The sequence below is a fragment of the Sceloporus undulatus genome, chromosome 2 (genome assembly GCF_019175285.1).
Source record: "Sceloporus undulatus isolate JIND9_A2432 ecotype Alabama chromosome 2, SceUnd_v1.1, whole genome shotgun sequence".
Classification (NCBI taxonomy): Eukaryota; Metazoa; Chordata; class Lepidosauria; order Squamata; family Phrynosomatidae; genus Sceloporus; species Sceloporus undulatus.
Window position 1 is genome coordinate 332,991,752 of NC_056523.1, and position 22,152 is coordinate 333,013,903.

General features: G+C 43.8%; 1 protein-coding gene and 1 pseudogene across 1 annotated transcript in view; one reads left to right on the forward strand and one right to left on the reverse strand.

Annotated features, from left to right (window-relative positions):
- LOC121920717 overlaps positions 1-5,523 on the forward strand; it is a 145,940-nt pseudogene extending 140,417 nt beyond the window's left edge.
- CNTFR (ciliary neurotrophic factor receptor) overlaps positions 1-22,152 on the reverse strand; it is a 549,220-nt gene that overhangs the window by 524,107 nt on the left and 2,961 nt on the right. The gene's annotated exons all lie outside the window — the stretch shown is intronic.

A 22,152-nucleotide genomic window follows, 5' to 3' on the forward strand; every position in this document is an offset into this window, starting at 1 on the left:
TAAAAGCTCATGCTGCCAACTTCTTTATTTCAGTTTAGTCTCAAAGGTGCTACAAGATCTCTCTAGCTACCAGTGTCCAAGTTTCAGGTCGGCTTAACGTTCTTTTAATCTCACATATGAATTCCATGTTGTAAAAACAGTAAGATAACCAATCAATTCAGGTAGAAATTAATTAATTAATTAATTAAAGATGCTGTCTGAATTTAAAACAGTATTAAAGATGTATCTCTTCCAGCAGACCTATCCAGTCAATTTTAAGCTATGGATTTTAAATGGGTATATTTTTAAATGCTATGGAATGGTTTCAGTGTGTAATGGTCAACTTGATCACAAGGTTATGTGTTTTAACCTATGTGTTTAAATGGTTTCATGTATTCAGAACTATGTTGTACCCCACCTTGAGCCCAGGGAAGAGCTGGGTAAGAAATTAAAAATATATATTAGTATTATGTAATTAATTAATTGATGGATGGGAAGATCAATAAATGGATTTGAGTTGTTTAGGAGTGTTTAAATCCAATCAGAGTGACATTTTGGGGCATTTTTTCCCTGAAAAAATGGGGGCATGGCACTTCTGGAGAGGTTATGGGTTCTAAAAAGAAGGGTTAAAGATCACATGGGTCTCATTTTCCTCACACCAGCTGCATCTGCACTGAAGAAATAATGCGATTTGACACCACTTTACCTGCCATGGTTCAATCCTATGGAATTCTGGGGATTGTAATTTTTGGCAACACCAGAGCTCTGCCAACCTAACCATGTCTAAGGTTTCTGGCCATATCTACAAAGAAAATGAAGTGAGTTTTTTGCAAGTTTTCTCTTGCTCTCAGGGAATGACAGTATGCAAAGGGACCTTCTAGCACCTTTGAAACTGAGGCTGCATCCTCACTGCAGAAATAATCTGGTTTGGCACCACTTTGGGCCAAAACAGACGGCCCTGAAGGGGCGGCTTGATGCCACCCCTTTGAACGCCGGATCGGGGATGTGGAAACTGCCTGCCGTGGCCCTGATCTGGCTATTTGCTGCCTCAAAAAAAGCAGCAGAAATCTGCTCCCTTTTGAGCCGGTCAAAATCCAATTGTTCCATTGCAGAGACAGCTTTTTGGCACTCCTGCGGCATGTGGTGTATAAATACTGCACCACCAGAGCACCGCAATGCTGCCCAACATGTGTTTGGGTGGGTGGTGTGATGCTGGCTTGGGGCTTGCGTCATCTAAATGCCATGCCCCACACTGCCCTGAAGCCAGCATATTGTGCTATTCTGTTGTGCCCTTTTGACTGCTTTGACTATAATTCCCAGAGCAGAGCTCTGGTGCTGCAACAAACTACAATTTCCAGAATTCCATCACCTGGAGCCATGGCAGTTAAAGTGGTGTCAAACCAGATTATTTCTGCAATGCAGATGCAGCCAAGGTGCTACAGTAAGCCTAACTATCAGCAGCTGAATTGAATATACTTTACTCCTGCTTGGCCTTCCCACACCAGGGCACAAATTTATGCTGAGATCCTCCATAGGGGAGACAGAGTGTAACTTTACTCTCACAGAGCTATTGAGTAGTGGTACTGTGCAATCTGGTTAGTGAACTGTGCAATGTGTAAATGAATGCATAATCAAATGTGCATCTCTCTGTGCAATGAGTAGTGTGCACCCATGGGCATTATGTGTCCCATGCAATGCCAGGTACATAGGCATTCATACATAATGCCATGTTCATTCGTGCTCAGTGGCACTGCACACAAAACTCTGTTTCCACAACCTTGAACTGAAAACAACTGTTCCAGGTTGGACAAAAATGTCCAGTTGTTTCTTTAGGGGAAGTTACAGATGTGTATGTCACCAAGAGGATTCCAGCTCTAGGCACAGGGAGAGTTGTTGGCTAAGAGTAGTCCCGCAGCATCCAAAAGGCCCCTTGAATCCAGGGTCACCTCTTTCTCTCTCTTTTGTCCTATCCTCTCCACTTGATCCATCTGTCTGTGGCTTAGCATTGCACAGTTGTTGCTGTTTTTGTATACCTTAAGTTGATTTCCATTTGTAGCAAATGGGTAACAGTTTTTTGGCGTGATTCATTCAAGGGAGCCCCTCTGAGGCCGAGAGTGTGTGACTTACCCAAAGCCACCCAGAACTTCAGAGCCTCGTCTCCCAGACTCCTAGTCCAACACTGAAATCACTACACCACACTGGCTCTTAAGATTTCTTCAAAAGAGGTTTGTTATGGTATTCCTCTGAGGCTGAGAGAGTATAACTTGTCCAACAATCACCCAGAAGATGTTCACGGCTGAACAGGATTTGAACCCTGTCTCCCTAAGTACCAGGCGGCATTTGCACTGCAGAACTGGTGCAGTTTGACTGCTTTAATTGCCATGGCTCAATGAAATTCTGCAATTTGTAGTTTTGCAAGATATTTAACCTTCTGTGTCAGATTTCTCTAGTGGGCCACCAAACTACAAATCCAAGAATTCCATAGCATGGAACATGGAAGTTAAAGTGGTGTCAAACTGTTTCATTTCCGCAGTGTGGCAGAAGTCCCAGCCCAGGGATTCAAACCACTTCCAGGCTGCTCCTCTAGTCCCCTGAGAACTCCATGGCTCCTCCAAATTCTCGCAGGGTCACCCCACCAAGATATCCAATTCCTCTTTTCCTGCCTGGCTATTCCCAGGCTGCTCACGTAGCAATTCAGGCACCACTGAATTTCCTTTAAGCTCAGTGAAGATTTTGTTTGTTTGTTTGTTTGTTTGATTTTTATTCTTGAAAAGAGGAATCCCTTTTCCCAAAAGAGCAAAGGAAGCTTCAGCAAACACGCAAGGAGCAAAGGAAGCAAAGGAGAGGGAACTGACCTCAGGTCTGACCCATTAATTATTATCTTTGTGTTTATACTGCAGTTAAAGGCAACCTGCTGGATAGCCATGTCTCAAGTCTCTTCTCCCTAGCAAGCAAGAGCAACTATTCCTCTGTGGCTAACCTTAGGAAAAATGATCAGGAGGGCTGCTGACCTCCTGAGCCATGCGCTTCATAAAGCACCATGCATCTGCATCAGACAAGCCAAAATCAAGAAGGCCACTTTGGCTCTTAGGACTGCCTCAGCAGTTTCTCCCTTCTGATCTTACCATAGAAGGTCTGTCCTGTTCCCAATACAGTGGCCTGCAAACTTGGTGGGGTCTTCTGAACTGGAGCCAGAGTGACCAGATGTCCTAACTGCAAAGGAGGACATGGCACCATAAAACATAGGCCATGTCAAGAAAAATGTAGGGCATTACAAAATAAAAACTAAGAACACTAGAATAAATATACATCAGGTCCTTGCTATCCACAGGATTTGTTTCCAGGACATCCCATCAATTCCAAAATCTGTAGATGCTCAATTTCCATTAAAGACAATGGCAGAGTAAAATGGTGTCCCTTATATAAAATGGCAAAATCAAGGTTTGCTATTTGAATTTTTTTGGAATATTTTCAAGTCATGGATGCTTGAATTTCTGGATAACGAATCCGTGGATATGGAGGGCTGACTGTAAATCCATTTCATATAGTCTACTGACAGCTTTATGACAGACAGACCCCCTTCCCCACTGTAGGCTTGCCATCCGTGGATTTAAGCATCTATGGATAGCAAGTCCCATTGCTGCTAATGGCTATGCATGCAGCTGCAGCAGAGTGGCTGCCTGCTGCCATTGAAAACCACAGGACTTGAGGTCCCACTTTTTTTCATCCATGTGTGTTTGTGTGTGTCCAGAACAAAACCCTTGTGGATAAGAAGGGTCCACTGTAAAGGCTTCATCCGCCCCACAGAAATACAGTGGATCCTCCACATTTGCTGGGGTTAGGGGCAGACTCCTGTGAAAGTGAAAAAATGCAAACAAAAAAGCACTAATCTTTTATCTGAGAAAGCACTTCTCTAGGCATTTGTAGATGCCCCAGTGCAACTCTGTGGTGACTATCTGCCACAAGTTGCCCACAGAATTGCACTGCAACTGCATCTGGACTGCAGAAATACAGTGGTCCCTCCACATTTGCTGGGGTTAGGAGTGAGAAGGACCCCTGTGAAAGTGGGAAAACCACAAATAAAAAGCACTACTGTTTTTACCTGAGACAACACATCTTTAGGAATCTCTAGGTCCTCAGATGCAACTCTATGGTCAGCATCTGCCAGATGTTATCCATAGAATTGTGCTGGAGGACCTACAAATGTCTAAAGAAGTATTCTCTCTAGGAATCTCTAGGTTCCCCAGAGTAAAATTGTACTTTACTTGCAACCAACACCTTGACTGAATCTACGTTTAAATTATTATTTTCATTTGTAGTGTTCACACATTTGCTTTCTCATCCTTCCTGCTTCTTCCTTAACCCAAATTATACACTTTCACCTCACCTTTCTCCTTGGTGCCTCTGATCTGCTCCAACTACCTAGATTCTCTTTTCCTTTGCACACCTCCATAATAAAACACACACACAAATAAACAACAACACCACATGGTGAGCGACCATCTTCTCACCTCTTCTTCTCTCCCCATATGCTGGGATCATGCAGCTCAACAGTTTTTCTGTAGTCACCAGGGTGTATTGTTTTGGTCATGGTTATTGTTTGGTGAAAACTAACAAACTCTTTGCATCAGTAATAAATAATCTGTTGGGCTACCTTCTTTCTTGTCTAGTGAGGCACTGGATGGCACAACAACTGGTTTTATGTTTACAGGACCTTTTGGAATTTTTGGATATGTTGTCAAAACGTAGGACATGTCCAGGAAAAGGAGGACCTCTGGTCACCATCACTGGAACGGGCAGAAATTCCTGACCTTGCTGTCTATTTGGTGGGCCACCTCATATCTGGGATTGTCCCTGTTGGGCTTCTACAGCAAATTTTTGTGATGATTGGGTTCCAGACGTGCACAAGGAGAGAGTAGGGTTGGCAAAGAGGATTATAGAGGAGGAGCTAGCGTTGCCTCAGCTGAACAGTGACAGTGGCAAGATTTTGCAGAGCCAGAGCAGCTCCGCTGGCATTGTAGACAAAAGTGTGGCAAAAGGAGATGCCAGGAGAGAGAAGGTTTTGCTGGATACTGCCATGGCCAATCACAATGCCTATCTTCTGCCTTTGCCTTTTGGGGGCATTGCCTCGGCTGGACAGACTGAAATCTTAGACAAGAGTCTGGAAGATGTATTGACCAAGATAGATGAATTTGTGGGCATGCTAGACGTGATTCAACATGATTCCTCTCTCAAGTAGTAGATGTAAGCATGCCACAAATTCATGCAAAGGCTGCGGAAATGAGGCAGCCAGATTGACAAATTGGAGGTCTTTGTTGGAATGGTTGGAATAATGTCACTGGGATGAAGGAACAGATCACCAAAGGAGAATTGGATCTTGGAACTTTTCCAAATACTTAAAAAAAGTTCCCCACACAATCTATGCGCCTTTCTTTTCTTAACAAATCGTCTTCCTCGAGGCAGAATCAAACCACATATCAACCTCCTGATCTCTTCAAGACTAAAGACTACATTCCTTGTCTTGGTGAAGCACAATATATGTGATTTAACTGACAATGACATTCTCCAAATGATAGTATTGTAAGTGAATGAAAGCTACGCTGGTCTTCAGGTTGTTGATCTTTGAAAACGTTTTTGTGTTTTAAAAAAGACTCAGTTTGATACCAAAACAGACACACATCAGAACATTGTTGTTGCTGTTGTTGTTGTTGTGCACCTTCAGGTCATTTCTGAATTATGGCAACCCTAAGGTGATAAACCTATCAGGGATTTTCTTTCTTTTCTTTTCTTTTTCTTTTGGGGGGGGTGGGGGGGGGGGGGGGGGGGGGGTGTTTTTGTGGGGGGGATTTTCTTGGCAAGTTTCTTTAGAGGGGATTTACTTTAGAGGGGATGCTTTGATTGTGATTTCCTGCATGGCAGGAGGTTAGACTGGATGGCCCTTGTGGTCTCTTCCAACTCTATGATTCTACCATTGCCCTTTTCTGACGCTGAGAGTATGAGACTCACCCAAGCTCACCCAGTGGGTTTACATGGTGGAGCCAAGATTTGAACCATGGTCTCCAGTGTCCTAGTCCAATGTTCAAACAACTACTCCATGCTGGCAGTAGCAGAGGAGAGCATCACCAACCTTTAATGGACAAGTATTATGTGATTACCATATTATGAAAAGCAAAAAGGAAGTACATTTTCCAATGGATGACTTCAAACCACTGATCGCTATGATGAGCTCCAGTTTAAATATTCAGCAAGTTCCAGGCAGCTGTAAGAGCAGCCACCAACTCTTCAGTTTAGTCAGCCCAACAGTCAAGACAGACCTTCCTTGCAACCATCCACCTTCCCAGTGATAAAGGCAAAGTGCCTGTCTTCTCTCCATTGTTGTCTTCACAATAGACCTTCCTCTCAGAACAGAAGGGGATGGCAGTCCCAGCAATGACCCCAACCCAGTTGGAAGCCACTGAGTCAGTCAGTAAACCCCACAGGAATGAGGTTGGATGCTTTGGAGACTTCCCTTGCCATAATGCCAGCATCCTCCTTTTCCAGAATATGTTCTACATTTCAACCTGTTCAGGTGGAATTCTAAAAGGTCATCCATTCAGGGTTACTAAGTATCCTCCTTTTCCTGGACATGTCCTACATTTCAGCCTTCTGCCCAGGAGGAATTCCAACAGGTCCTTCATTTTGAGCATGGCTAAGAGGCTCATGGCTGGCTAATGGGACAGAAGCCCCTCTTGGGCAAGACGACTGGAAGATGGATTGCCAATATATATATAGTACAGAAGCAAACAAAGGAAACTGAATTGTGCAAGTGTGACCTGTCTCCTAATATATAGGAGAGAAGTTGAAGCAAGATGCTCACAATAAGGTTTGCTCCCCCCCCCCCTTCCCAGTCTGTTTCCAGATAGCTATATATCTTGGAGCTCCAGGGCTAAAACATCCACCATCTAAACTCTGCTAAACACCAAGTAACCCTTTCAGTGTCACCAGGCAGCTGCTCACATTTGGCTGTGATGCTGATAAGGATTCTGGAATCCATTTGCGTCTTGGCAAGGGCCCACAGAAAGAGCCGTAGATAGGCAAAATCGCTTTTAAAAATAAAACCCTTGAAGTGTATGTTTGCAGGAGGTGGAGAGACCCAGAATAGTCCCATATAACTCAGTGGGGTGGAATATTTACTGACTGCAAAGGGAGAACTGTGAGTCAGATGGAAAGGGGAATGGAGTGGAACAGCTGGGAACAGAGGAGGAAACATCATGGATAGAAACACAAAGAGTAGAAACAACCATCCCATTGTCTGGGATGTTACATCCTGAGTCAGGGAAATTTATTTTCAAGTAACCCCAGGGCCAGAACGGAGAGCTGACCAGGGAAATCAATGGACGAATTAAAGGTTTTAATATGATACTGATAGCCCTGCTGTAGAGCATAGTCCATACACACATGCACAAATACCTGGATCTTCCACTCAAAACTGGAGAAAATCTCATCTTTTCTTCCTCCAGAAGGTAATGAAAAGGCCCCAGTCATGCTGTACATCATTTGGACAACTCACTGTGAGAATTATGTGAGACCTTTTAATTTGACCTGTGAGGCACACCCCTAGACACGAGGCTCCGATTTTAGCTGCTGCATCACACTGTTGACTCATATCCTGGGGTAGCCATGTTGGCTATGTAGCAAAGTACAGTAACTAAAATGGACCCTTGCTATGCGCTGGGGTTTGGTTCCAGGACCCTCCCCCTCCTCCGTGGATACCAAGATACATGGATGCACAAGTCCCATTAAGTATAATGGCATAGTAAAATGGTGTCCCTTACATAAAATAGGAAAATCAACATTTACTTTATGGAATTTATATCTTTTTTGGAATATTTTCAAGGCGTGGATGCTTGAATCCATGGATATTGAGGGCTGGCTGTACTTTGTACAAAACTGATTCATGTTCAGTTTGTGGTCTACTAGGAATCCTAGATCCCTTTTACATGTACTACCTTCAAGCCAGGTGTCCCCCATCCTATTTCTGTGCATTTCATTTTTCTCTCGCTCTGAGTGAAGGGCCTTACATTTCTCCCTGTTGAAATTTATTTTGTTAGTTTTGGCCCAGCTTTCTAATCTATTAAGGTCATTTTGAATTTTGATTCTCTCCTCTGGGATATTAGCTACTCTTCCTACTTGGTTTACAAATTTGATAACTATGCCCCCAATTCTTTCATCCAAGTCATTGATAAAGATGTTGAACAGCCCTGGCTCCAGGACAGAGCCCTGTGGGACCCCACTGGTCACTTCTCTCCAGGATGAAAAGGAGCCATTGTTGAGCACCCTTTGGCTTTGGTCAGTCAACCAATTCCAAATCCATGTAACAGTTCCCTTGTCTAGCCCACATTTTATTAACTTTTTTGCAAGCATATCATGGGGGGACCTTGTCAAAGACCTTACTGAAATCAAGATATGCTACATCCACAGCATTCCCTTCATCTACCAAGCTTGTAACTCTATCAAAAAAAAGAGACAGATTAGTCTGGTATGACTTGTTTTTGAGAAACCCATGTTGACTTTTATTAATCCCAGCATTTCTTTCTAAGTGCTTATAGACTGTTTCATGATCTGCTCTAGAATCCTTCCTGGTATTGATGCCAGACTGTCGGATTACAAATCCACCTAACAGTCACATTGTCTAGCCCATATTTTACTAGCTTGTTTGCAAGAGTATCATGGGGGAACCTTTTCAAAGCAACACATTTGGTTATGCTTTTGGCATCTTGGTCCAGTTGTGCATTGCTTCCTTCAGCACAAGGGTGAATTAATTAATTAATCAATCAATCACTGCATCCCTGTGCTTGCGGAGATTTATGGGACACAACCCTGCTGCCAGATCTCAGCCCAGCTGTATTTATGTCCTGCAGAGATACATCACTCCTCCTATGACCTACCCAGCTATCTAGCTCAGGGCCTGTCCCACAGATGACACACCTGCAAACCAAGCCTGGTGGCACAGAATGGATGGGAGATCTTTCTGGCCAACAACAGCACCGGGTTGCATCAGCCTCCTGGATCCAGTCTCAGAGCTCCATGGTTACAAAGTGCTTTCTTCCCCCCCTGCAGCCCACACTTCTCCCTGCCATGGTCTGTCCTGGCTGCCTGTGTAACTGCTCTGCTTAGAGAACATGATCAATCCCACCACTTAACCTTCTCTGGGAACAACTCAATAACACATCCTGAAGTCTCCTGCTGGAAGGAACGGCCCCAACAGCTTTGATAAGTTCTCTTCCAATTTGTATCGATCCAAGAGACCAGTGAATTGAAGCTGCTGCCTTACTTTTCTTTCCACAGCAGCTGTCTTGGGGAAACTTTTAGTTGTAGAGGAGCAGAATTGACGCTTCGCATCCTACCTCCCCTGACAGCACAATTCTCTCCCTGTTCCCTGGAGCCTCAGCTTGTATTTTCACCCAGAGAGTAACCACTGTATAATGTGCATTTTGGTTGTCTCAATAAAGGTATCACTGTGGATTTTTGATAATACTGTACTTTGTTTTATGACGAACACAGCTAGCTCTGGATATGTTTTCTGGATGTAAAAATACCACATTTCAGCCACCTCAGGGGAATCCTAAAGAGAGAGGCAATGGACTGGGACTTTACTGTTTAAGGTTTATACATCAAACAAAGGTGAAACAATGTTTTTCTTTCAAATTGGCACTGCATAGCCTTAAAGGTTTTCCTGATGCAAAAGCACAGAGGCTCTCTCAGAAATTAGTGTTCTCTTCCTAACAAAGGGCCTTGTAGCCTTACAAAGGATTCGAGACAAACCAGATCTCGAAGGCAGCAGTTTTTTGTCTTGTAAATGCAATTTAAAGTTTATTTCCCAGAATGAATCTCCCAGTATCCACATGGCCAGAAGAAGGAAGAGGAGGGTCCCACTTGCATGAATACCCGTCCAGCCCATTTGAACTGAGGACACCAAGCACATTATCTGGACCAAATGCAGGACTACCATTGACATGTCATTCCCTCTCTCCCTCTTTTCTTTCTTTCTTTCTTTCTCCTGTATCATTTTTAACACCTTTGCCTGATGAAAAAGAAGCCAGTGGAGCTTCAAAAGCTTGCAGTTGTGTAATATGCATTTTGGTTGGCCCAATCAAGATATCAGTGTTTTGTGGATTTTTAGATGATAGTGTATGTTTCCTCCCATGTCACACAACCAAAGGCAGCTGGTACCTTCCATGTCAGTGGAGTGGTGATTCTTCTCTGGGTTTTAGCCTAAAGTTTGAACCATCCAAGGGGCTGAACCCTACGCCCCCAAATAGATTCAACTTCTCAGATAGCTCCGATAAAGTTTAGATAAAACCTAAAATAGATTCACTGTACCCATTGAAACAGAAACTGACATGCATACAACCATGGAGTGGAGAGTTCTGAGAAAGGATGATCAATGAAACCACAAAGGGGATGGGGAGACAGCACAAGAAATTAAACAGATTCGCCTAACCTAGGATTCACCTACACTGTAGAAATAATGCAGTTTGATGCCACTTTAAGTGTTGTAGATCCATAATAATGTTTATTTATAATGCCACTTCTATGGCTCAGTGCTATGGAATTCTAGGAGTTGTAGTTCGGAGGGAGCACAAGAGTGGTGACAAAACTATAAATCCCAGAATTCCATAGCATGGGGTCATGGCAGCTAAAGCAGTGTTAAACTGCATGAATTCTGCAGTGTGGCAGCTGCCGCAAAGGTATGGATCCGTAACTGCTCCATATGAAAGGAGGCTACATATCTATGACCATGGCACCTTAAACTCAAGGGAGCTCCCTGGAATGACAGAGAACTGTGTAAAATACTGTTAGTTGTTTGAGCATTGTACAATGACTCTCGAGACCAGGTTTCGAATCCTGCTGGGTAACCCTGGGCAAGTCACACTCTCTGAGCCTCAGAGGATGGCAATGGCAAACCTATTCTGAAGACATTTGCCAAGAAAACCCTGCAATTGGGTTACAGCCTTTAAGTCACCATTAAGTCCGAAACAACTTGAATGTACACAACAAGTGCTGAAATATTGTTCACTGTGCAAAGGCATGTGTGTGTAGTGTGCCTTCAAGTCATTTCCAACTTATGCCAACCCTAAGGCAAACCTATCATAGGGTTTTCTTGGCAGGATTTATTCAGAGGATGTTTGCCAATGCCTTCCCCTGAGGCTGAGAGTTTGTGACTTGTCCAAGGTCACCCAATGGGTTTAATGGCCAAGCTGGGAATCAAACCCTGGTCTCCAGAGTCATAGTTCAATTCTGAAATCACTAAACCACGCTGGGATTTGCACAAAGGTACCATAGCTGAATTTTGTGCACAAAATGTCCTGAATTAGGGATATTCTTTGAAAACCACAGTTTTGAAAGTTTTTGTTTTGTAGCAAGAAGAAAGTTGCTAAAATTACCCATTGCTTCTCTCCTTCAAGGAGAACATTAGTAAGAATTGCACCCCTAATGCAATCCTTTGTTCCACTCAGCCAAATGAATCTGGAGCTCCCCAGCATACCTTATGGGGCTGTCAGGCTAATTCTGTTATCAGAACAAGAGAAACAGCAGCAGCCCTGCTTGGCCCTGAAAGCTGTTGGCTGGCAGAGAGGGGAGAAAGAAAAGCCTCCCTCATTCCGGGAAGGAGGCTCAATAAACCTTCCGATCAGCTCATCTGCCAGGCGCAGGCAGCCTTCTCTGTCCTTCCTCCACGGCTGACAACAGCAAAGATCAGCATCTTGGGCTCTTTTGGCAGGAAAGAGAAAAGGCACATCAATGTAAACAGGCACGAGAAGAAAGGGGGTGAAGAGGGAATGGAAAGAATGCAACCAAAACAGCAAAGGGACCCCAGCGAGGGAACCGAAATGTGGGCAAATGAGTCTGTAATGCAGGGTTAGAGAGCCATCAGAATCTGCAATCATGCTCTCTCTCATTGCACAGTGCGCTCCCTGAGGAAATTGCCTCCGACTGCTAACTCATTCCAGCTCATGGGCCAAGCAAAGTAAAATAAATAGACGGACATTATGCTGGGATAGTTTTGAAAAGGGGCTGAAAGGGGCAATGGGTGTTCAAACTGCACATAGCCATATGCAATCCACAAATCCACACCCCAGCAGGCTCTCCAAATTTATCCTGACAGCTGAGCATGGGAGGACCCTTCCTCAGTTTCTCTTTCCTCATGTTCCTCCTTGCTTCAGTTGCTGCAAACTGAGTTCAAAAGTGGTGCAAAAGGGGTTGGCACTCAGCTCAGCAGAGAGGTGAGGTGGGGATGGAGTCTTCCCAGGAGGTTCAGGCACAAGCAAACTGCTTCAGCCTCACCTAGCTTGCCTGTCCATTCTTCCTGATTAATAACCTTGTGCCGTCTTGACCCATTCTGATATTTCTCAGCCACATGTCCCCTTGTTTTCATCTGTGAAATGTTGGAGGGTATGGAAGTCCCTTCTAACTTTACAGCTGTGTCTACGCTGCAGAATTAATGCAGCTTGAAACTGCTTTAGCTGCCATGGGTTCCATGCTATGGAATCCTGGGATGTGTACAATGGTTCCTCCATGTTCACTGGGGTTAGGGTTGAAGGACCCCAATGAATGTGGAAAAACCACAAATTAAAAAACACTATTATTTTTAGCTAAGAGAACACCTCTCTAGGAATCTCCAGATCCCTCAGTGCAACTCTGTGGACAACATCTGCCAGAAGTTGATCATAGGGATTATCACACCCGAGCTTACTGTGGTTAAAACACTGGTAAAACACCCCAGAAGCACAAAGATGTGATAGTTGATCACACTTCTGAAGCATCACTCTCCTCTCCTGTCATCAAAGTATTTGCGGAGCAGCCATTTCTTCCCGTTGTTAAAAAAATGGCTGCTTCACAAATTCTTTGAGGATGGGAAATGGCAGGGGGTGCCTCAATGATGCTTCAGAAGCGTGACTTTCTATCACACCTTCACACTTCAGGATCATTTTGCCGGCATTTAACCCATGGTAAGCTTTTCTTGTGATAAACCCCATAGAGTCATGTTAGAGGATCAACAAATGCCTAGAGAAGAGTTTTTCTCTAGGAACATCTAGGTTCTCCAGCACAACTCTCCAGTCAACTTCCAGCAGAATTGCACTTCTGGACCTATAAATTCCTAGAGAGAACATATTAATCAAAACTGCAAATAATCAAATCAGCAAAAGCCAAAGCCACAAATGTACTTACTTGTGGCATCAGAGCTCTCTGAGAGAGGAGACTAAACATCTCACAACGCTACAGATCCCAGAATCCCACAGTATGGAGCCCTGGCACTTAAAGTGGTCTCCAACTGCATTAAATCTGCAGCGTAGATGCAGCCTCAGATGTTTCACCACTTCTAAAAATAAAAACAGTAACAATAGGGATGCCAGAAACCTAACTGGTTGTCTGGGCATGTACTCAGAGCAGTCAGCCAGAATTTGCCCACCCAAAGAGATGGCCCCTGTCTGTTGATCTGTCCTTTGATCATCTCCTCCAGCCTTTCCATCCATATTGGATGTGTGACTGGGACATCTGTGAGGGACAAGCTGTGCAAGAGAGCACACAAGGGACGAGAAACCTTGGAACTGATACAAAGCCAGACAGACAGAGGACTGGCAGAGGAAAACAGGTGGGAACAATAGAACATATTCCAAACCTGCTAAAAAAAAATCAGCGAGGCCAGTCATAGTCTGAGACGCAGTCCAAAAAAACTGGTCTTTCTTGCTAGATTATTGAGAAGCAGACAGGAGCCCTCTGCACGGCTCCTTAGCAAGCTGATGCATTCTCAAAGATACTGAGCTGTGCCTGCAAAAGCTTGGCTTCCTTGCATCCAGACGGTGATTTGACAGAGCCAAGCCAAGCTTTAGAGACTGCTAGGAAAGGCATGCAAGCTGTTCAGAGTGTTGGGGGCTAACCAACTGCCTTGTTTAGCTGCCAGACCAAAGTCTGTCCTGGGCATTCAGACTTCTGAGAGTTAATTTGGATGGTTTGATTTACAGTACAGTACTCAGTTTCCTTTCCAAGGTTCACCTGCCCAGCTGGGTCTGCAGATGACTTTGAGGATGGGTGATGAAAATTTTTTCAGGCTGAATTGTAATTTCAAAAAGGTATCCAGGACTGCATTCCAATAGCAGGCAAGACCTGAGGGCATGAGCAAGAAGGACCACAGCAAAGTGAGCCAGGCCAGATGGAGTCCCTCCCAGGTCAGAGATCATCCCACAGTTATCTCCATATCAGCAACACTTCTATCTGCAAAGCATAGCTCAGTTTGCTGCAACAACTTTCCTGCCTACAAAATTTCGGTTTTGCAAAAAGATTATTTAAAGTTTCAGTACGGTCAGACCCCCCCATCTCCCACCCCCATCCATGGAGGATAGGTTCTTGGACTAACAATGGAAACACAAAACTGCAGATAATACCAAACTCTATTGAAATGAATGACTTCCTGAGGAAACCGATCATTGAGTTGCACTGGAGAACCTAGAGATTCATAGGGAGAACACCTCTCTAGGCAGTTCTAGATCTCCCAGCATAACTCTATGGTCAACTTCCAACAGAAACCTACCACAGAATTGTGCTGCAGGACCTAGAAAATGCATAGAGATAACATTTTTCTTCCAGATGTGCATAAGTGAAAGCACAGGTACCACTTCTGTGAATATAGGGGTCCTACTGTACTTGCACTTCCGGACCTAGAAATTTCTAGAGAGAACATATTAATCAAAACTGCAAATAATCAAATCAGCAAAAGTCAAAGCCACAAATGTGGAGGGCCAACTGTACTTACTTGTGGCATCAGAGCTCTCTGAGAGAGGAGGCTAAATATCTCACAACACTACAGATCTCAGAATCCCACAGTATGGAGCCATGGCACTTCAAGCGGTCTCCAACTGCATTAAATCTGCAGCATAGATGCAGCCTCAGATGTTTCACCACTTCTAAAACTAAAAACAGGAACAACAGGAACTTCCTAGTGCATTGCACATGCATGTGCATTGAATGTGACTCCAAACTGCAAATTTTGCATGTATGGAGATTGTGTCTGCACATGCATGTGCCTTTGGCTGTGCATTCTGCTGCATATTTGGCATCTTGATTCAGTTGTGCAACACTGCTCTTTCTCACAAGGATTCAATAACTTCACACCTGTACATTTATACTATGCACACCTGAACTAGGCTCTAACCCTTGAACCCCACCAATTCCACATTCTCCTTGAATCTTTTTGCTTGTACAGTTATTCCTGCTGATAGGTGTTTCTTCTTGACTGTTAATCTCAAGAGTAAGGTTTCTGTTGCAAAATTCTCAGTCCACTAAATCCACTTTCAGTTGTTCTCTTTGCTAATTCTTCTGTATCGTGCAAAAGGGGGTGTAGTGGTCTCCACCAGCACCATGCTTCCAGCATTATTCTCTCCCAAACCCTCCATAACTCAAAGGCACAGGCAGAAGAACTGAACAGTCAGAGTTAAGGGTTTAATATCTGCCTTGGTTCAGACCATAATTCTAGGCGTATGTGGCAAGCCTGTACATAACGATGCTTCCTACTGGTCTGCTTACAAAGCTGAACAATCCATTTCTTATTCTACTCTGTAAATTCTGATCTAACTATCTCCTGCTTGGCTTGTCAGCAAATGAGCCTTAGGTTTCGCACACACCTCTCTCTGCACACCATACATAAAGTGTGAGAATTGCAGTTTTTGCATTTCGGATGGACAGTTGCGAAGGAGAATAATGGAAATGTGTGTATTTTATCAGGCATATAACATATTGTCTTTTGAGAGTCAGCATGGTGAAGTGTGTGTGGGATGAGGACTCTGGGAGGCCAGGGTTCAAATCCTTGCCCAGCCATGGAAACCAGTGGGTGACCTTGGGCACATCACACTCTCTCAGCCTCCTAGGAAAGCAAAGCTAAACCACCTACTCTAAGGAAGGCAATGCAACAGCAAAGTTACAGCTGACTATTAAGAAAACCTAATACAGATCCTCTACGTAACTTTAAACTGAGTGATGAAGGCACTGAAACATTTACAAGATTTTCTATACCTTGGCTCATTAATCAATCACAATGGAGACTGTAGTCAAGGAATTAGAAGAAGGCAAGGACTCAGAAAGGCAGCTGTGAAGGGACTAGACAAGACCCTCAATTGCAAAGACAACGAATTAAATAGCAAAATCAGGATCATGTAAGCCACAGTACTTCCAGTTTCTATGTATGGATGTGAAAGTTCAACAGGAAAGAAGCTGGATTGTTTCCAGAGGGTGACCAAAATAGTGAAAAGTCTGGAAACCGCCAAGCCCTATGAAGAATGACTTAGAGAGCCGGATATGTTTAGTCTGGAGAAGAGAAAGTTAAGAGATGATATGATAGCCCTGTTTGAATTTTTGAAGGGACATCACATTGAGGATGGAACAAGCTTGTTTTCTGCAGCTCCAGAGACTAGGACACAGAGCAATGGATGCAAGCTACAGGAAAAGAGATTCCAGCTCAACATTAGGAGGAACTTCCTGACAGTAAGGGCTGTTCAACAGTGGAAGACACTCCTCCCTCGGTGATAGAGTCTCCTTCCTTGGAGGTCTTTAAGCAGAGGCTGGATGGGCATTTATCAGAGGGGCTTTGATTGTGTCTTCCTGCATGGCAGGGGTTTGTTTGGATGGCCTTGGGAATCTCCTCCAATTCTAGCATTCTGTGATTCTAACATAAAGAAAATCAGTTCATCTGAAATGTGCTTGAGAAGAGTTCTATGGCTACCATGGACAGCTAAAAAGAAAAGTGATTAGCTTCTAGAGCAAATCAGGCCTAGAAGCTGAGATGACCAAACTGAGGTTATCATACTTTGGCCATATCATGAGATGACATTACTCCTTGGCAAAAAAATGATCATGAAAGCACACAACAACAGCAGCCATCTTATCCCAGTTTTCAGGAAAGGAGCAGAAAGATGGATGAATTTAAATAAATAAGGGAGGATGGGGAAAGGAAATCTGGCTTTGGTCCAATCTGCACCGTAGAATTAATGCAATTTGACAGCACTTTAATTACCATGGCTCATTGCTATGGAATTCTGGGATTTGTAATTTTGTGTGATATTTAGCCTTCTCCATTAGTAGCACTCTGTTGCCATAACAAACTACAAATCCCAGGGTTCCATAGCATTGAGCCATGGCAGTGAAAACAGTGTCAAACTGCATTACTAGATGCAGATTAGATATTTGTCCATGGCTGCTGCCACACTGCAGAATTAATGCAGTCTGACACTGCTTTTATCTGTCATGGCTCTATCCTATGGAATCCTGGGATCTGTAGTTTCTTGTAGTACTTGAGAAGGCTAAATATCTCACACAACTACAAATCCCAGAATTCCACAGCATTGAGCCATGGCAGTTAAGGTAGTATGAAACTACAGTCGCCCCTCCATTTTCATGGATTTGAAATCCGCGCCCCTTGCTTATTTGGAGGGGACAAACGGAGGGAGACTAAATGGGGCATGAAAATGGAGGGCCGACTGTACATTCATTTTGCTGTGTGGATGCAGCCTAAATGCCTTTTCACTCCCAAACTGGAAGAGTGGAAACCAAATGCCACTCAGCTATGGGGCCAAACCCATGTGCTAACCACTAGAAATCACCATCATGAAATGAGACCTGTGGTTAGCATCCACATTTAATGTTATGGATGAGGCATGCAGCTTCAAGCCAAGCCATTGTAGAAAATTGCAGTTTCAACAGAACCTTAAAGGTGGCAGCAGGGAGAATGGTCCTCCTGAGCGCAAGGGCTTGCCAACCCCTCCCAGCTGGAAGCAGAGGGAAACTTTATGCTTCTTGTAATTGGCCAAATAAAGGATAAAAGGAATTCCCCCAGGGATGAGGCCCAAGCTCAAGTCAGCTCTGCTCAACCTGGAGCTGCTGAAAAGAAGTCAAGCAGCCTGGGGAAGGGGAGGGGGGACTGGAGCAGTTTGCAGAAGGCTGCAGAAGGTCACCCTGAAAGGGTTTATTCACTGGACCCTGGCGCCAAAGCCTTTCCAACAATGCCATGCCCTGAGTGGCCCAGATTTCACGGTGCAGTCTAGGACCAAAACTCCTTCCTGCCGCAGCGCATCTTGGAGACGGGATGCAGACCTCTGACACCACAGACCTTTCTGACACTGGTGAAATAACCACACAAATGCCACTTGCACTAGCTTTTGTGACTTAACAGTATTTTTACTGTACTTTTTATACCACCATCACTCTGAGTCTTGTAGACTTTTTAAAATAATAATAATAGTCATAATAGTAGTAATAAGAATGAATTTTGTGAAGTTGAAGGCTTTCATGGCTAGTATCCATAGTTTTTTGTGGGTTTTTTGGGCTATGTGCTCATGCTTTAGAAGAGTTTGTTTCCGATGTTTCACCAGCATCTGTGGCTGGCATGTTCTCAGCCACAGATGCTGACGAAACGTCAGAAACAAACTCTTCTAGAACATGGCCACATAGCTCAAAAAACCCACAAAATACTATATAATGAATTTTATTTCTTTCCTGCCCCTCCTCAAGGCTTGAGATGGGTTACAATATGTTAAAATACAAAAGGAAACACATAAAATATAATGCTACAAAACCACTCATATAAATACAGCCAGCTCTTTGTATCCACAGATTCCTTATCGATAGATTCAACCATCCACATCTTAAAAGTATTCAAAATATTTATAAATTTTAAAAAACAAACCTTATGTTACCATTTCATATAAAGGACACCATTTTACTGTGCCATTGTATTTAATGGCACGAATTTTGGTATCCATGGAAAGTCCTGGAACCAAACCCCAGCAAATACCAAGGGGCCACTGTACATTCTTTAGAAGATACCAATTAAAAAGTCACGATTTAAAATTGGCTGGGTAGGCCTGCCGGAAGAGATGTGTCTTTAAGGTTGTTTTAAATGCAGTCCGCATGTTCAGCTGTCACATCTCTTCCAGCTTAGATAACCACAGAAGTCTGGAGAAATCATAGCACCTGCCATGTTGGAACCCATCAGGAAGGCACCTCTGCTTAAAAACCTCCAAAGAAAGAAAATACACCATCCTCTGAGGCATTGCATTCTACTGTTGAACAACTCATGCTGTCAAGACCTTCTTTCTAATGTTTATTTGGAATCTCTTTTCTTGCCATTTGCATCCAGAGGTTCAGGTTCTCTGCTCTGAAGCAGCAGAAAACAAGCTTGCTCCATCTCCTATATAATGCCATAGAATCACAGAGTTGGAAGATATTCCCAAGGGTCATCCAGTCCAACCCCATTCTGACATGCAGTAATACCCAATCAATATCCCTTCAGATATTTAGAAATACCTACTGTATATCTCAGTCTTCTCTTCTCCAAACTAAAAATACCCAGCTCTCTCAGTCATTCTTGACCAGGCTTGGTTTCCAGACCTTTGATAATCTTGATAACCCTCCTTTGGACACCTTCCCATTTTATCAATATCTTTATTGGACTGAGGTGTCCAGAATTGGACACAGGACTCCAGACGAGGTCTACCTAACCAGAATAGAGTGGTGCCATTATGTCCTTCAATGAGATATTGGAGTTGGAGAGAGACATTCAGATCAGACCAGAGAGCTCAGAACCTGTCTTCTCTTCTGATGGTAGTCCATTGTTCAGACCCTTCAGCAGATGGGCCACAGTGTTTAGCATGCAGCTACCATCAATCCTTAGTGGCATTTTCCAATAATGCTTGGAATGAACCCTGCCTCTACCTATTACACAGATACTGAGGTTTAATGTTGTTGTTCATAGAATCATAGAATTGAAAGACACCCCAAGGGCTATCCAGTCCAACCCACTGTCATACAGGAACACCATGTATGCCTGTGCATCTCTGCTTCTGCAACCTTGACCTGCATGTGTATGTTTCACATTGGACAAAAATATCCAGATGTTTCCATAGGGAAGTTTGCCCATGTGTAAGACACCAAAAAAAATTCTGGCCAGTGGCTATAAAGTCTGTTTAGGGGAGGTGACCCCAGTTTTGCAAAAAACATGCCTGTCTCCACATATTTGCAAGTGCCAGGGAGTATGGATGAGATTTCAGCAAAGTACAAAATCCACACATTCACACTGAATTCCAGAGCAGAAGACCATCCAGTTGTCTGCTGACTCCCAGCCAAGGAGTTTGCTTGGGGATGGTAAAAAAGCACCATTCTTCTCTGTCTTTCCTCCATCCCATTTCCAAAAACTAAAACCTAGAAAAGTGCTCTGCTATGGAGGTTTTTTGTGCAAAATATGTAAAAAGACTTGAGCTTTTTAAAAAATGCATTGTTCCATAAAATTTATTAGTAACGTAATGCAATGCCAGCCCAACTGGGATGCTGGACACAATTCCGGATTTGTATACAATACAAAGCTGTTTGCTTTGCTTCATGGAGGGAAAATAACCAAGGCAGACATTTAGATGAAGAATTTGTTGGGACCGGCAAGCTCTCTGCAAAGTTCCTTTTTTCAGGCCACAAACTGGCTGGGGAATTCTGGGGGTTGTGATCCCCAAAAAGGAACTTTGCAGAGAGCTCCCTGGCCAACCACATTGAAATTAGTATGCTAACAGTTCTGTAGGTCTTTTTTTCCCCCTTCAAAACTAAACAATGCAAGGGAGATGTGCACTATCATGTCTTGTAAATATTTACAAGCCTTCCAATAAAAATACATTTGCAAGGAAAGCTTTGAAATTTGTTTAAATACATAACGTTTAAGTCATCCTAAGTGCATCCTCTTCCCCCTCCCTCCGTCGCCTCGTATATCTCAGTTCAATTTCAATTCATTTCGGTTCAACGGCTTTTGGCTACTGGAATTTTTCTCTTTTCTGGAGACAATTATCCTACATGTAAAATCAGCATGGCGTGGTCTCGGTAAATAAATCCTACGCCCTCCTCAAAACCCGCTCCCCTTGGATTTCCATCAGGATGAAGGAGGCAGGCAGGGAGTGACTCTGTTTCTGGAAAAACTAGAATTCCCCAGTGTCCTCCATCCTCTTCTGGTCAGGGGCTGATGGGAGTTGCAGTCCAAGAGTATCTGGAAGAACCCATCATGTCTGGGGAAAAACTACACACCATGCAATGGCTTGGATCCTAACGTAAAGGAACTTAAAGAGAGTTCATAGAAAGTTTGCCAAGTCTTCTCCCACAACCTCTTGGGCTTTTTGTGTGTGGGGGGGGGGGGGGGAGTAATTGCTCTGAGCAATGTAAGATGATTGCTGGACATGGGAGTGTTCACCAGTGGTTAGAGAGACCTCAGCAGTCTGTTCCCTGTCTCTCAGTGCTTAGGAGGCTCACTGAACCCCCCCCCCCCCAAAGGCTTTTTTGCTGAGGAAGGGAAATCTCCCTTCTGGAAGTGCTGGGCGCCCCCATTGCCTCGGATTCCAGCCAAGCAGATGTGTGCACAACCCACACCGCACACCATTAGTTCTGCAAGCCTTGCCATGTTTGCTATTTCTACAATGCAGCATAAGAAAACAAGTTGTCCTCCAACTAAACATGAGGAAGAACTTCCTGATGGGAAGAGCTGTTTGACAGCGCTAAGGGCGGAAAGAATATCTGCAATTGTTCAGTTCCAGATTTGGGCAGTGGAGTGGTTTCCTGACAGTCAAGAAGCCCACTCAGGAACAATATTACGGCTGGGAGACTTTTGCACAGTTTTCCACATCATCCAAACATTCTGGAGTGCTGCGGAGCAATTATTCCCACACTTGTGGCTTTAAACTATCTGAAAGATGAGACTGCATCTGCACTGCAGAAATAATCCAGTTTGGGACCACTTTAACTGACATAGATCAATGTAGTTGAATACTGGGGTTTGTAGTTTTGCGAGATACTTGCCCTTCTCTCTCAACAGCAAACTACAGATCCCAGGATTTCATAGTATGGAGCCATGGCAGTTAAAGTGGTATCAAACTGCATTATTTCTGCAATGCAGTTCACACCATTATTTGCAACTCACATTCATGGGCAATGGCACCACTTGCACAGCTCAGCTTCCACAACCTTGAACTCAATGCTTCTACAACTTTGAACTCGTTTGGCCATTTCACCAGGCAGAAATACCCAATGCCTTTGAGAGAGGGATATATGTAAGCCACCAGCATCTACAAATCCACCGGACTCTGCAGAGGTAAGCACCTGTATGAGGATTAACTCTCA